Source organism: Rhinoraja longicauda, chromosome 8 (assembly GCF_053455715.1).
Source record: "Rhinoraja longicauda isolate Sanriku21f chromosome 8, sRhiLon1.1, whole genome shotgun sequence".
Lineage (NCBI taxonomy): Eukaryota > Metazoa > Chordata > Chondrichthyes > Rajiformes > Arhynchobatidae > Rhinoraja > Rhinoraja longicauda.
In genome coordinates, this window is record NC_135960.1 from 24,598,231 (window position 1) to 24,612,503 (window position 14,273).

Genomic DNA, 14,273 nt, shown 5'->3' on the forward strand with positions numbered 1-14,273 from the left:
CAGGTACAACAGGCAGTGAAGAAAGCCAATGGAATGTTGGCCTTCTTAACAAGAGGATTTGAGTATAGGAGCAAAGAGGTCCTTCTACAGTTGTACCGGGCCCTGGTGAGACCGCACCTGGAGTACTGTGTGCAGTTTTGGTCTCCAAATTTGAGGAAGGATATTCTTGCTATTGAGGGTGTGCAGCGTAGGTTCACTAGGTTAATTCCCGGAATGGCAGGACTGTCGTATGTTGAAAGGCTGGAGCAATTAGGCTTGTATACACTGGAATTTAGAAGGATGAGGGGGGATCTTATTGAAACATATAAGATAATTAGGGGATTGGACACATGTTCCCAATGTTGGGGGAGTCCAGAACAAGGGGCCACAGTTTAAGAATAAGGGGTAGGCCATTTAGAACGGAGATGAGGAAGAACTTTTTCAGTCAGAGAGTGGTGAAGGTGTGGAATTCTCTGCCTCAGAAGGCAGTGGAGGCCAGTTCGTTGGATGCTTTCAAGAGAGAGCTGGATAGAGCTCTTAAGGATAGCGGAGTGAGGGGGTATGGGGAGAAGGCAGGAACGGGGTACTGATTGAGAGTTGATCAGCCATGATCGCATTGAATGGCGGTGCTGGCTCGAAGGGCTGAATGGCCTACTCCTGCACCTATTGTCTATTGTCTATTGTCTATTCAAGGTTATGTTGGATTAGAGGAAATCTGCACTCTAAATATTTTGGAAAAGCTTTATTTTTAGACAGCACCCCTTCCCACCTCATTCCCCTTAACCACCCATCTTCTGCTTTTGATCCAGTCATTAAAGTTTAGGAATAAAACACAAAACTCTTGAACTACTCAATTCTCCAAGGCACTGGACGGATTTAAGAGAGAGTTAGATAGAGCTCTAGGGGCTAGTGGAATCAAGGGATATGGGGAGAAGGCAGGCACGGGTTATTTAGATTGTGGACGATCAGCCATGATCACAATGAATGGCGGTGCTGGCTCAAAGGGCCGAATGGCCTCCTCCTGCACCTATTTTCTATGTTTCTATGCATCTAGTGACCTCCTGACCATGACCAGCATTTCCTGCTTTAATTCTACACTTCCAGATTCAAACATTTTTTTAACCTTGCAATCTTTCCACTTTTTAATGAAGCACGTTTTGATGCTGAATTTAAAAAAAATGAGTAATAGGAAATACAATGGATATCTCAATCAAGACCAGCCCTTAGATTGGGGACAAATTGATGTTAATGGGAGAAGTGGAGGTCTGGCAGACATAACTCAGGAACTGAGTAAGTGATGGAAGAAAGTACTTCATACAATGTATTGACATAAACCAAAATGAGCTGATTGTTTACATTTCCTCGCTTATATTCTTGCTCGAAAATGAAACTGAAACTATCATGGATAATTAAACAGTATTAGCAGCTGGGCTGAGGAAGAATAGCAATTCAGGCAAAGAACTTATCATGATCTTCCCACCCAATGGCCTTTTTTACCCACATTGTAGTTTACTTTTAAATGTACGCCTTAGCTGGATTCTGGCTGATGTTTCATGATTCCATGTAAATTGGAGTCTTATTTCATTCATTGGACCCATGTTTCAACAGTCTGGAGATGGATTGAAATTAATCTGATGAGTAAAACCAAAACAAAGGTCTTGTCCATTTGGTTTGAGGTGTCATTTGTATGCAGGTAAAAGTGTGATTACATCGTCAGGATCAATAAAATACAGCGGGCTTGTTGCGCTAGATTCGTCACCACACATACTCTATCACCACCGTTGGTATTACTTCTCCGTTGATGGCCTTGATTAACACCACCTTAATTTCATCCGTACTGATCTGGATATTCATTTTGGTAGGCGGTTGACTCGCGGAACATTAATTAGGCTCCATGTCAATGAGCAAGTTCATTCCAAAATATGAGTTTGTTCTGCAACTTTCGGATGGAGTCAAAACTCCTCCTGCCATCAACCCGTCCTCACTCTCCCCCCCGCCCCCCCCATCTCTGCCCCCATCCCTTCAAGAAGTCAAAGAGGCATATGGTTTCTGAGAACTGCGATCCCTTTTCTTTACTTAAAATCAATTTTAGGTGCTGTCGCTTGAACTGGAAGAGCAATTGGTCGTGGTCGAACCAGACTTTTGTCATTTCTAACTCCATAATAATCTCATTTTAAACAAAAGAAGAATAGCCATCTTACTTGTTGTACTGAGCTCTGGCTTTGGAAATAATAGCATTTCTAGACTTGTTGATCATTTTATGTAACATATCAGTCTTGTTATGCTCATTGTCACTCCATTACATAAAGCAAAAATATTTCTGAAAAATTAATCACTATTCACCCTACATAAATCATAGAACATTATACTGCCCTGAGATAATAATGTTTTGAAAAAAAAGAATAACAGACTGTGATTTGAAGATAAAAGACTTTGTAAATAATAAAAAATAAAACCCCATTTAATTCAGGGGCTGATTGATCTATTCACAGGGGATTTATGTGTTGACTGAGCAGATAACTCATGTTCAATGTTATCAGTTGCTTTAGTTGGTATGCCAATGCCATACATTATAGGAAAAGACAAACTTAAGCTAATGTGCTTCAATGTGATAAAGATTACATAAGAAAAAAATGCACCTAAGCTTGAGATATCAAACTATGATGCTTACGTCTGTATGAATGAATTTTATTGAGCTTAAAAAGGACAATAAACTAAGAAATATTAATTTTTGGAGGGTGATTTTTGTATTGGAGCCACTTACCAAGTGAATGGAATTTTGTTTTAAAAACCCATTGTCCATGGATAAGCTGGTATAAAGATATGATAGTGTGCTGTATAACTCTATGATACCTTTCAATTTACATGCCACTACTTTGTGCAAATATTTTTAAAAAACATAAGAACAACAAGAATTGAAGCAAATTGCTTGTACCTCCTGATTTGTCGTGATTTATGTTCCGATCCAGTCCATATATAATCTGATTTCCTTAATTTTAGTTTAGTTTAAATAAATGCATGGAAGCAGGGCCTTTGGCCCACTGTTTCTGCACCAACCTACAATCCCTATACACGAGCATTATCCTACCCACTAGGAACACTTTACAATTTTTCCAAAGCCAATTATCCTACAAACCTGTACGTCTTTGGAGTGTGGGAGGAAATCAGAGCACTTGGGGAAAACTTCCGCAGTCACAGGAAGAACATACAAACTCCATTAAGACAGCACCTATAGTCAGGATTGAAACCGGGTCTCTGGCGCTGTAAGGCAGCGACACTACCTCTGTGCCATCGTGCCGCTCCCAATCCATATCCAAAGTAATGACCAGGTTGGCATGTACGGAGCATTTACAGCTATATAAAGTAAGGCATTCTAAAAGTTTACAAATCTCTTTGTGAAGTTGCTTCTCACCACCTTCATCAAAAATGACCATGATAACAGACCTGTGAGTAGTTAACTGCACTTACATTAACAGAGCAGGATGCCTTTAGTGTAGAAATAAATGTACAGGACTTTGAGAACCTAAACCCTTTTAATCTGAGTTTTGGTTACCTTAGTACAAACAGAGAATAGGCACTGGGAAGTTGGAAAATTTGTATTCCCATCTCATTGTAACTCAATGGAAAATGGACAATTCTGTTAAACAGTTTTCCCACTTGAGGCAAAGCAATCCAATTGGAATTATGGAATTTACATTTGATTATCTGGAATATAATTCAGGAACATATTAAATATTGCACCACACAGCTGCCAGAGGTATAAGTCAGAAGAAGAGGAGAGTGCTGAATCCTGTTTGGTCAAGCCCAAAAGGAGCAAGACTTAGTGCTACTTGAAACAAAGACTGCATTTACAATTATTTACCCTAAAATTAGGACCTCTCAGCCACAAAAAAGACTGTGTTGAGGCTGGCCAGTCAGCATACTGGATTAATGTTATGGAGCACAGGGATCCTACATCCACCTTAATGATTTGAATGTGAATGTAGTTAGCATTGTTAGTAAGTTTTCAGATAACACCAAAATTGGTGGCAAAGTAGGCAGTGGGGAAACATATCTAAGTTTACAACAGATCTCAATCAGTTGGGACGGTGGGCCATGGAATGGCAAATGGATTTTGACATGTGCACTTGGGTATATCAAACCAGGGGTAGGATTTACAGTAAATAGTAGAGCCCCATCGGAAACTCACACCATCCTGTCAATGCTTTCATTTCACTGCTAACATTGGGAAGAATGTGCAGGTGGCTGAAAACAGTTACCACCAAGTTCAAGAAAAGCTTCTTCCCAGGAACTATCAGACTCTTGAACACTATACAACACTAACCTCTATGAACTATACACTACGGACTTCAGTTTTTGCACTGTGGCGATTACCTAGTATTACAGTTAATAATTTACTGTATTATTGATTATTATCTGTTTATCTGTATGTTATTGCGTTTATAGGTCTGCTAAGTTGCAGCAAGTAAGTCTTTAGTTGCAACACTTGTTTTTTGCATTATTGTGGTTACCTAGTATTACAGTTATTAATCTATTATACTATTGATTTTTAAATGTTTATCTGTGTGTTGAGATCTGTCCTAAAATGCTTAAGGTTAATCTTGAATATGACTTGAGATCAACCACACTACCTGATAAGAATAGGTGATTGAACTGCAGGGCTGGATACCTTCCCCAAAATGGACCCATCTACAGTTGTATCAATCTATATCACTAATGGCATCATCAATCTGGACCGTGACCATAAAATTCTGTCCGAAGAGCACAAATGTATTGGTTGAGCTGGTACTCAAGGGCTTTGACATAATATGTGACAGATGCTTGTCAGGGTATCTTTCTTTGTGAAATTTTCTGCTTTTAACTGGTGACCTTGGAACTTTTCCTGGAGTCCCGTGACAAGTGTAATGTAGGAGCAATCCTTTTGGATGCATCATGGGCAACAATGGGATAAGCTTTTCCTATTGTTGCTAATTTGTGTTAAAACGTAATAATCTTGTCACCAATTGCAACATATTGTCAGGTAGAGTTTTGGACAATATTGGTGATGGTGATGTTGTAATCATAATAATATCTTTGACTTTTGGAGCTAGAAATGGGTATGTACTTTATTCTGATCTGCCATCAAGATATATCCTTAGGTGACAATGCTCTTATATTCCATATTGACATGACTTATTCACATATTGTACATATACCACAGTCCCAATATTGTTGATGTTACAGGTGAAGGTATCAAACAGAAATTAAGTCATATCAAATTGAGGCCAGTAACTAGAATTTAAAGAGATATTCATTGCTTTAATTTCAAAGTTCAATGTAATATTTGTGGTACAGAGCAAGGGGAGTGTTGCGGATATGAAGAAAGAAGGAAAACAAAAGCTTGCAATTAATGAGGAAGGGAGTGAACGATGGAAGGAAATGTATAATCGCAAAGGAGGAGCAAAGAAAGGATTAGAACTTGAGGTGACGAGAACTTCCAATATGTGAAGAATAGGTTAGAAAGGGAAAGAAGAGGAAGAAAAAATGAAGTAAGGTCAGGAGGCATCTCTGGAGCGAAGGAATGGGTGGCGTTTCGGGTCGAGACCCTTCTTCAGTCAAAGTCACAGGAAAGGGAAACAGGAGATATAGACAATGATGCAGAGAGATATAGAACATTCGTCTCCAGAGATGCTGCCTGTCCCACTGAGTTACTCCAGCTTTTTGTGTCTATCTTCAGTTTAAACCAACATCTGCAGTTCCTTCCTAAATAAAGATCAGGAGGTATGCTAATGCAAAGCTTTGGCTTGGAAGGTCAACAAATGCTCTGAATAAGGTATGCAGGCGAACAGGACCAGTAAAAAGCAGGTTTGAGTTTCAATCTAGCCGGAAGGGGAATGACCTGTTATAAATAGGATTTGTGCATGGGAAGGGTGCTAAATACAGCGAGCCTCAGAGTTCTGCAAAGTTGTGATCAGATTGACCTTGAAATGCAACATCTTCTCTGGAGCTATAATGGAGGAACAAAGTTTCTTTGCTGCAGCGTTTGTAGGTGCAGTGAAAAAGGGCCAAAACAGGTTCAGAATCTAAATACAATCAAAACCATTGAGATTCGTGAGAGGTATATTCATGGTGCAGAATTAAATGTTGCAAATTATCACTGGAACTGGAGAGGAAAAATACCGATTTAAAACTATAAAGAGAAGGGTAAAGAACACATTTAAAAGTATTACGTTTGTAAACAGGCAGGTGAGTGCTTATGAAGTTGGAAGTGAGTAAAAAGTTAATTTTTAACCAATGTTCTCACCTGATTATTTGCCTTAAAGGGTCAAAAGCTATTGATTGGCAGAATAGTTATGGGACTTGTGCTGCTCCACAGTGTCACCAACATCTAGTGCATAGAACTACAGAGGTGTCAAAAATATTTCCAGGATTATCCCAGTATCACAGGCAATCAGATGACTAGAAAGATTATATTGGAAATGTGATGGGAGAGTTGAACAGAAAGGAGGGAGGCAGATCGGAGTATTATGGACACAAGAAAAAGCTCTGCAGGGCCATTTAAATATTTCATCAAATATTATTTTTCTCTGTTGAGAACCTTTCTCTCTCCACACTAATATTCTGTCTTGCTGTAGTGATAACAGTCTCCTCATATTAAACAATATTGCAATAATATTAAAGCAAATTACAGCAGCATATTTATCTCCAGGGAAAATAATAGAAGATAAATGAACTGGGGAAATATTTGATAATGTGACCATTGAATCAGGCTTTTAAACTATTATTGAATTATTCCAACTTTTAATCAGAATGTTATTGCAATACAAATATATTTTCAATTCCTATTACTTTAATTTCTATTAATTTCATGCTGTGCAGTGCCATTTTCTTTGTGTCAATGATATGATTCACCCAGAGTTGACACACTTATAATAATCGATTCCTTATGAAGTTTGAAAAGAAAATCCATGAACTTGAACTAAAAAATATTAAGGAACAAAATGAATTATTAAGGATTATAGTTTGGCAATATATTGATTCCCATATAATATAATGGCTTTCTTTGACTGCAAAGGATATTTTTAAAGAAAAAAAATATATTATTGTCCCAATTTCCATGTATTTAAGCCAGTATATACAGTATGGCCATGTGATAGCATAGCTCCCAATTATTAGGCACTGGTTTGTATATTTTTTTATTTGAGATTTTATTTGAAAACTAACATTTAGGAAATTTTATTGTAAAAATCTAAATGTTCAAGAGTAGCACAAAGGAAAGTGTCAAGAATTCAAAATTCCGCGACGAGGATCAAAAAAAGAAGTTATGTCCTGTGTCATGGCTTTAGGTCCAACAGATCCAGGCTTTACGTATCGGCAGATTTTAAAGTTTAAGGCATAAGAGACAGTGTTAAAAGCTGTTACAATACTCCAATATTGGATTAAATGTATTTCTAAGTTAGACCTGGAGCATTTCCATTTATTTCAAAGGTGGTGAACAACCTGCTCCAAGAGAGATGGAAACTTTTCAGATAATTTAGCTCTGATTGTATCAATTGAGCTAAATTAAACATACTTAAGTGTTACATGTATTGTTTTGCAGTGTTCTAATGTTTTGCACTTTTGCCTTTAAAAGTAAAATCTTTATTTAAGACATTAAGAATACAGTTATTTTAATATTTGATTTGTTTTGATATACGAATGTCAGGCATTCACAAACATTCAAAGTCCTTTGGAGGTTTTGACAGCTGGTAAGTCTGGGGCCAGGGCTGCCATTTAGATTATATTTATACAATACAAAAAGCTTGATTTAAAAATAAACTTCTTCGTATTTATCAAGGAATCAAATGTAAACTGGGTTGTCTGGTAATATTTATTCTTTCGTTAGGTGAAACATTATCCTTCTTTGGGTGTGTGAGCCCTCTAGCATTAAGACTTCTTCTCACTTTTCATTGTTACCCACTGCTATAGCATTTCAGAATCACTCAGGGTCACAGATGTAGAGTCTCATTAAAAAAAACCCCACTTGATATATAAAAGGAATTCCCCCTCCTAAGCCTGTGACATATAACACATGATTGGGTTCGTGCAACTAGTAAGCACAGGTAGGGGCAAGGTGAGGGCAGATGGGTTGTTACTCATGGAGATGTGCCAGAATGTAACATCACCTACAGGGCTGTACATTGTATATGATGCATGATTCATCCATTGGTATCTAAAAGTAGCAGGAGGAATTCATTATCCAGTGCTGAAAAAGAATTTGCATTTGTAAACCTCTTCACCCTAGATTGTTGGGGGTCCATTGAAATGACTTGTAAATTGAATTTTGGTACTCTTTGGCATCAATTTTTAAACTGTTCATCCTTTTTTTTCCTATTCCTAACAATGATTTCTTTTAAAAAAGTAAATGACAGCCAGTGGTTCAAAATCCTGTCTTAGCTTACTTGGAAAATTGGTGAGATGTTGGTTGATGGCCTGAATTCTATCTCTGAGGAAATTTGCCAGTACCATGCCACCAGCCAACTATATGATATAAATGTTGGTATGACTATGGTTGCAATAAAGCTTGTTCTTGTGTTATAGTTGATGCTTTTACAGATTAGTTAAGGTGATCATCAATAACTAACGTTGAAAGATGGTTATCAGTAGTTGTTGTATTACATTTGCTTTATTGATAAACTGATTCTGAATTCTTTATTCTTTGGAAGGCAAGAATCAGAGTGGCCAAATTCTCTATTCTATTAAAAAGAAGGACTTTATTCATTGTTTGAGTAGATGTTGGAGAATTTATTATTTTTGGAGGGGATTAACTTGAAACAGTTGCATTTCAGATGTTGGAAATACTCGGGTACATTCTCCAGGAAGGCAAGAAAATCACGAGGCATTACCTAATAATAATCTTGGAAAACTGGCAAGATCCCTGTAGCAATTTCCCAAATGGCTTTGCTGGTTAGCATGGGAAGATGATCTAAGGAACTGAGAGGAAAATGTATTTTAAGATAAAATTATGTACTGTTCTTTTGCAAATCCTTACTTTATCCATATTTATTACATGCAAAAATTTACAATTATATCAAACTCGGAGCTCTGTACTAGTTTATCATTATAGGACTTTATTCGTTGGAATAAAGGAATAAAGAGGCTGAGTGGTGATCTTATAGAAGTGTACAAAATCACGGGGAAGGTTTTTAGGGTGAATGCACAATCTTTTGTCCATATATAACATATAACATATAACAACTACAGCATGGAAACAGGCCTGTCCGGCCCTACCAGTCCACGCCGACCATTCTCCCTGACCTAGTCTCATCTACCTGCACTCAGACCATAACCCTCCAATCCCCTCCTATCCATATACCTATCCAATTTACTCTTAAATAATAAAATCGAGCCAGCCTCCACCACTTCCACCGGAAGCCCATTCCATACAGCCACAACCCTCTGAGTAAAGAAGTTCCCCCTCATGTTACCCCTAAACCTTTGTCCCTCAATTCTGAAGCTATGTCCCCTTGTTGGAATCTTCCCCACTCTCAAAGGGAAAAGCCTACCCACGTCAACTCTGTCCGTCCCTCTCAACATTTTAAAAACCTCTATCAAGTCCCCCCTCAACCTTCTACGCTCCAAAGAATAAAGACCCAACCTGTTCAACCTCTCTCTGTAGCCTAAGTGCTGAAACCCAGGCAACATTCTAGTAAATCTCCTCTGTACCCTCTCCATTTTGTCGACATCCTTCCTATAATTTGGCGACCAGAACTGCACACCATACTCCAGATTCGGCCTCACCAATGCCCTGTACAATTTCAACATTACATCCCAACTTCTATACTCGATGCTCTGATTTATAAAGGCAAGCATACCAAACGCGTTCTTCACCACCCTATCCACATGAGATTCCACCTTCAGGGAACAATGCACAGTTATTCCCAGATCCCTCTGTTCCACTGCATTCCTCAATTCCCTACCATTTACCCTGTACGTCCTATTTTGATTTGTCCTACCAAAATGCAGCACCTCACACTTATCAGCATTAAACTCCATCTGCCATCTTTCAGCCCACCCTTCCAAAAGGCCCAAGTCTCTCTGTAGGCTTTGAAAATCTACATCACTATCAACTACTCCACCTATCTTAGTATCATCTGCATATTTACTAATCCAATTTGCCACACCATCATCCAGATCATTAATGTAAATGACAAACAACAGTGGACCCAACACAGATCCTTGGGGCACTCCACTAGACACTGGCCTCCAACCTGACATACAATTGTCAACCGTTACCCTCTGGTATCTCCCATTCAGCCATTGTTGAATCCATCTTGCAACCTCACTATTAATACCCAACGATTTAACCTTCTTAATCAACCTTCCATGTGGAACCTTGTCAAATGCCTTACTGAAGTCCATATAGACAACATCCACAGCCTTGCCCTTATCAATTTCCCTGGTAACCTCTTCAAAAAATTCAAGAAGATTAGTCAAACATGACCTTCCAGGCACAAATCCATGTTGACTGTTTCTAATCAGGCCTTGTTTGTCCAAATAATTATATATATTGTCCCTAAGTATCTTTTCCATTAATTTTCCCACCACAGATGTCAAACTAATAGGTCTATAATTGCTAGGTTTACTTTTAGAACCTTTTTTAAACAAAGGCACAACATGCGCAATGCGCCAATCTTCCGGCACCATCCCTGTTTCTAATGACGTTTGAAATATTTCCGTCATAGCCCCTGCTATTTCTGCACTAACTTCCCTCAATGTCCTAGGGAATATCCTATCAGGACCTGGAGACTTATCCACTTTTATATTCTTCAAAAGTGTCCGTACCTCCTCTTCTTTAATCCTCCTAATTTCCATCACTACTCTACTTGTTTCGCTTACCTCACATAATTCAATATCTTTCTCCTCGGTAAATACCGAAGAAAAGAAATTGTTTAATATCTCCCCCATTTCTTCCTGCTCAGCACATAGCTGTCCACTCTGACTCTCTAATGGACCAATTTTATCCCTCACTATCCTTTTGCTATTGACATATCTGTAGAACCCCTTGGGGTTTACTTTTACATTACTTGCCAAAGCAGCCTCATATCTTTTTTTCGCTTTTCTAATTTCCTTTTTAAGATTCCTTTTACATTCTTTATATTCCTCAAGAACCTCATTTACTCCCTGCCGCTTATATTTATTGTATATCTCCCTCTTTTTCCGAACCAAGTGTCCAATTTCCCTGGAAAACCACGGCTCTTTCAAATTATTATTCTTTCCTTTGCACCGAACAGGGACATAAAGACTCTGTACTCTCAAAATTTCACCTTTAAATATCCTCCATTTCTCTATTATATCCTTTTCATAAAACAACAATTTCCATTTCACTCCTTTTAAATCCTTTCTCATCTCCTCAAAATTAGCCTTTCTCCAATCCAAAATCTCAACCCTTGGTCCAGATTTGACCTTCTCCATAATGATATTGAAACTAATGGCATTATGATCACTAGACCCAAAGTGCTCCTCAACACATACCTCCGTCACCTGACCCATCTCATTTCCTAACAGGGGGTCCAACACTGCCCCTTCTCTGGTAGGCACCTCTACGTATTGCTGCAAAAAACTATCCTGCACACATTTTACAAACTCCAAACCATCCAGCCCTTTAACAGAATGTGATTCCCAGTCTATATACGGAAAATTGAAATCACCCACAATCACCACTCTGTGCTTACTACTAATATCTGCTATCTCCTTACATATTTGCTCTTCCAATTCTCGTTCCCTATTTGGCGGTCTATAATACACCCCTATAAGTGTTGCTAAACCTTTCTCATTTCTGAGTTCCACCCAAACAGCCTCCTTAATCGAGCCTTCTAGTCTGTCCTGCCAAAGCACTGCTGTGATATCCTCCCTGACAAGCAATGCAACACCCCCACCTCTTGCCCCTCCGATTCTATCACATCTGAAACAATGAAATCCTGGAATATTTAATTGCCAATCGCAACCCTCCTGCAACCATGTTTCACTGATCGCCACAACATCATACTTCCAGATGTCAATCCAGGCTCTAAGCTCATCCACCTTTCTTACAATGCTCCTAGCATTAAAATATACACATTTAAGGGACCCATCATTTCTTATTCTCAGTTTATTTCTTTTCCCTTCTTTCTCTCCTACATATTGGGTCTGAGTGTTTCCCTTTTCTGCCTCCTGCCTCACACACTGCCTATTAGCTATCTGTGTTTGAGTCCCTCCCCCCAACCGTACTAGTTTAAAGTCTCCGCAGTTATTTTAGCAAATCTCCCCGCCAGGATATTGGTTCCCCTCGGGTTCAGATGCAACCCGTCCTTTTTGTACAGGTCATACTTCCCCCAGAAGAGGTCCCAATGATCCAGAAACTTGAAACCCTGCTCCCTGCACCAGTTCCTCAGCCACGTATTTATCCTCCACCTCACTCCATTCCTATTCTCACTATCGCGTGGCACAGGCAGTAAGCCTGAGATTATTACTTTGGAAGTCCTTTTTTTTAACTCTCTTCCTAGCCCCCTGAATTCTCCTTTCAGGACCTCTTCCCTTATCCTACCTATATTGTTGGTACCTATATGTACCACGACCTCTGGCTCCTCTCCCTCCCCTTTCAGGATATCCTGGACACGCTCAGACACATCCCGGACACCGGCACCAGGGAGGCAAACCACCATCCGGGTCTCCCGACTGCGTCCACAGAAACGCCTATCTGACCCCCTCACTATAGAGTCCCCTATTACTACTGCTCTCCTCTTCCTTTCCCTACCCTTCTGAGCAACAGGGCCGGACTCCTTGCCAGAGGCCCGGGCACCGTCGTTGCCCCCAGGTAGGCTGTCCCCCCTAACAGTACTTAAACAGGAGTACTTATTTCCAAGGGGTACAGCCACCGGGGTACTCCCTAGTCCCTGCCTCTGTTCCTTGCCCCCCCTAACAGTGACCCACTTGTCTACCTCCCGTGGTCTAGGAGTGACCACCTCCCTGTAACTCCTATCTATAACCTCCTCACTCTCCCTGATCAGACGGAGGTCATCAATCTGCCGCTCCAGGTTCCTAATACGGTCCCTTAGGAGCCCCATCTCATCACACCTGGCGCAGATGTGGATGTCTGGAAGACTATCAGACTCCCAGATTCCCCACATCTGACACCCAGAACAAAAAACTGCCCTGGCAGTCATACTCTCCAAACAAAGCCCCGCGCTCGGTTACTAAACCTACCGCCCGGCCGCTACTCCAACCGCTCCAACCGCCCACCCAAAAGAACTGAGTGATCTCCTGGGAGAGGCGAAAAACCGGATAAAAAACCCAGGCCAATTTGGGAAAAAATCCGGGAAATTCCTCTCCGACCCCAAGCTAGGCGATCGAAACTAGTCCGGGAGATCACACAGGTCTTACTCCTTACTATCCCCACACAATCCCCACACACTACTTCCCAAGCAACACAGCTTGCTGCTGCTTGCTGCTGCTACTGCTGCTTGCTGCTTGCTGCTGCTGCTACTGCTGATTGCTGCTGCTGCTGATTGCTGCTGCTGCTGTCCAGCATAGGGAAATCAAGAATCAGGGGACATAGGTTTAATAATAATAATTAAAAAAAATATTTGTCATATGTAGGTTGGCACAGGGACAACAGTACAATGAAATGTATTTGACAAGACAACGGGTCACCTCAGCAGTAATATTCCAAGGATAAATAAGATTAAAAAATGACATTAGTAAGGTAAAAAGACAATATTAAAAATAGGTAAAATAGACAATATAAAAAATAATCAACATATATGATTTGAAATGTGTTTATGAGTTCAGAAGCCTGATGGCCTGATGGTAGAAACTGTTCTTAAGTCTGGTGGTACGCACAGCCATACTCCTGTATCGTCTGCCTGACGGTAACAAGGAGAACAGCCTGCGTGCTGGGTGGCTGTGGTTCTTGATGATGCTTCGTGCCTTCCGCAGGCACCGGCGGTAGAAAATGTCCTGAATGGCCTAAGCTGAGAGGGGAAGGATTTTATAGGAACCTGAAGGGTAACCTTTTCATTCAGAAGGTGGTCGATATATGGAATGAGCTTCCATAGGAGGTAGTTGAGGCAGATACAATAGCAACATTTAAAATAAACTCGGACAGGTGCTTGGATCGGAAAGGTTTAGAGGAATATGGGCCAAATGTGTGCAAATGGTATAAGCTTAGATGGGGCATCTTGGTTGACATAGATAAGTTGAGCAAAAGGGCCTGTTTCTGTGCTGTATGAATCTATGACTCTATGTTATCTTTACAGTGCGTATTTCCATAATATTGCTCTTTTCCTAGCTTCTTT

General features: G+C 40.0%; 1 protein-coding gene across 3 annotated transcripts in view; it reads left to right on the forward strand.

The window, feature by feature from the left end:
* Window positions 1-14,273, forward strand: part of nckap5l (NCK-associated protein 5-like) — a 542,250-nt gene that overhangs the window by 233,606 nt on the left and 294,371 nt on the right. The window lies entirely within an intron of this gene.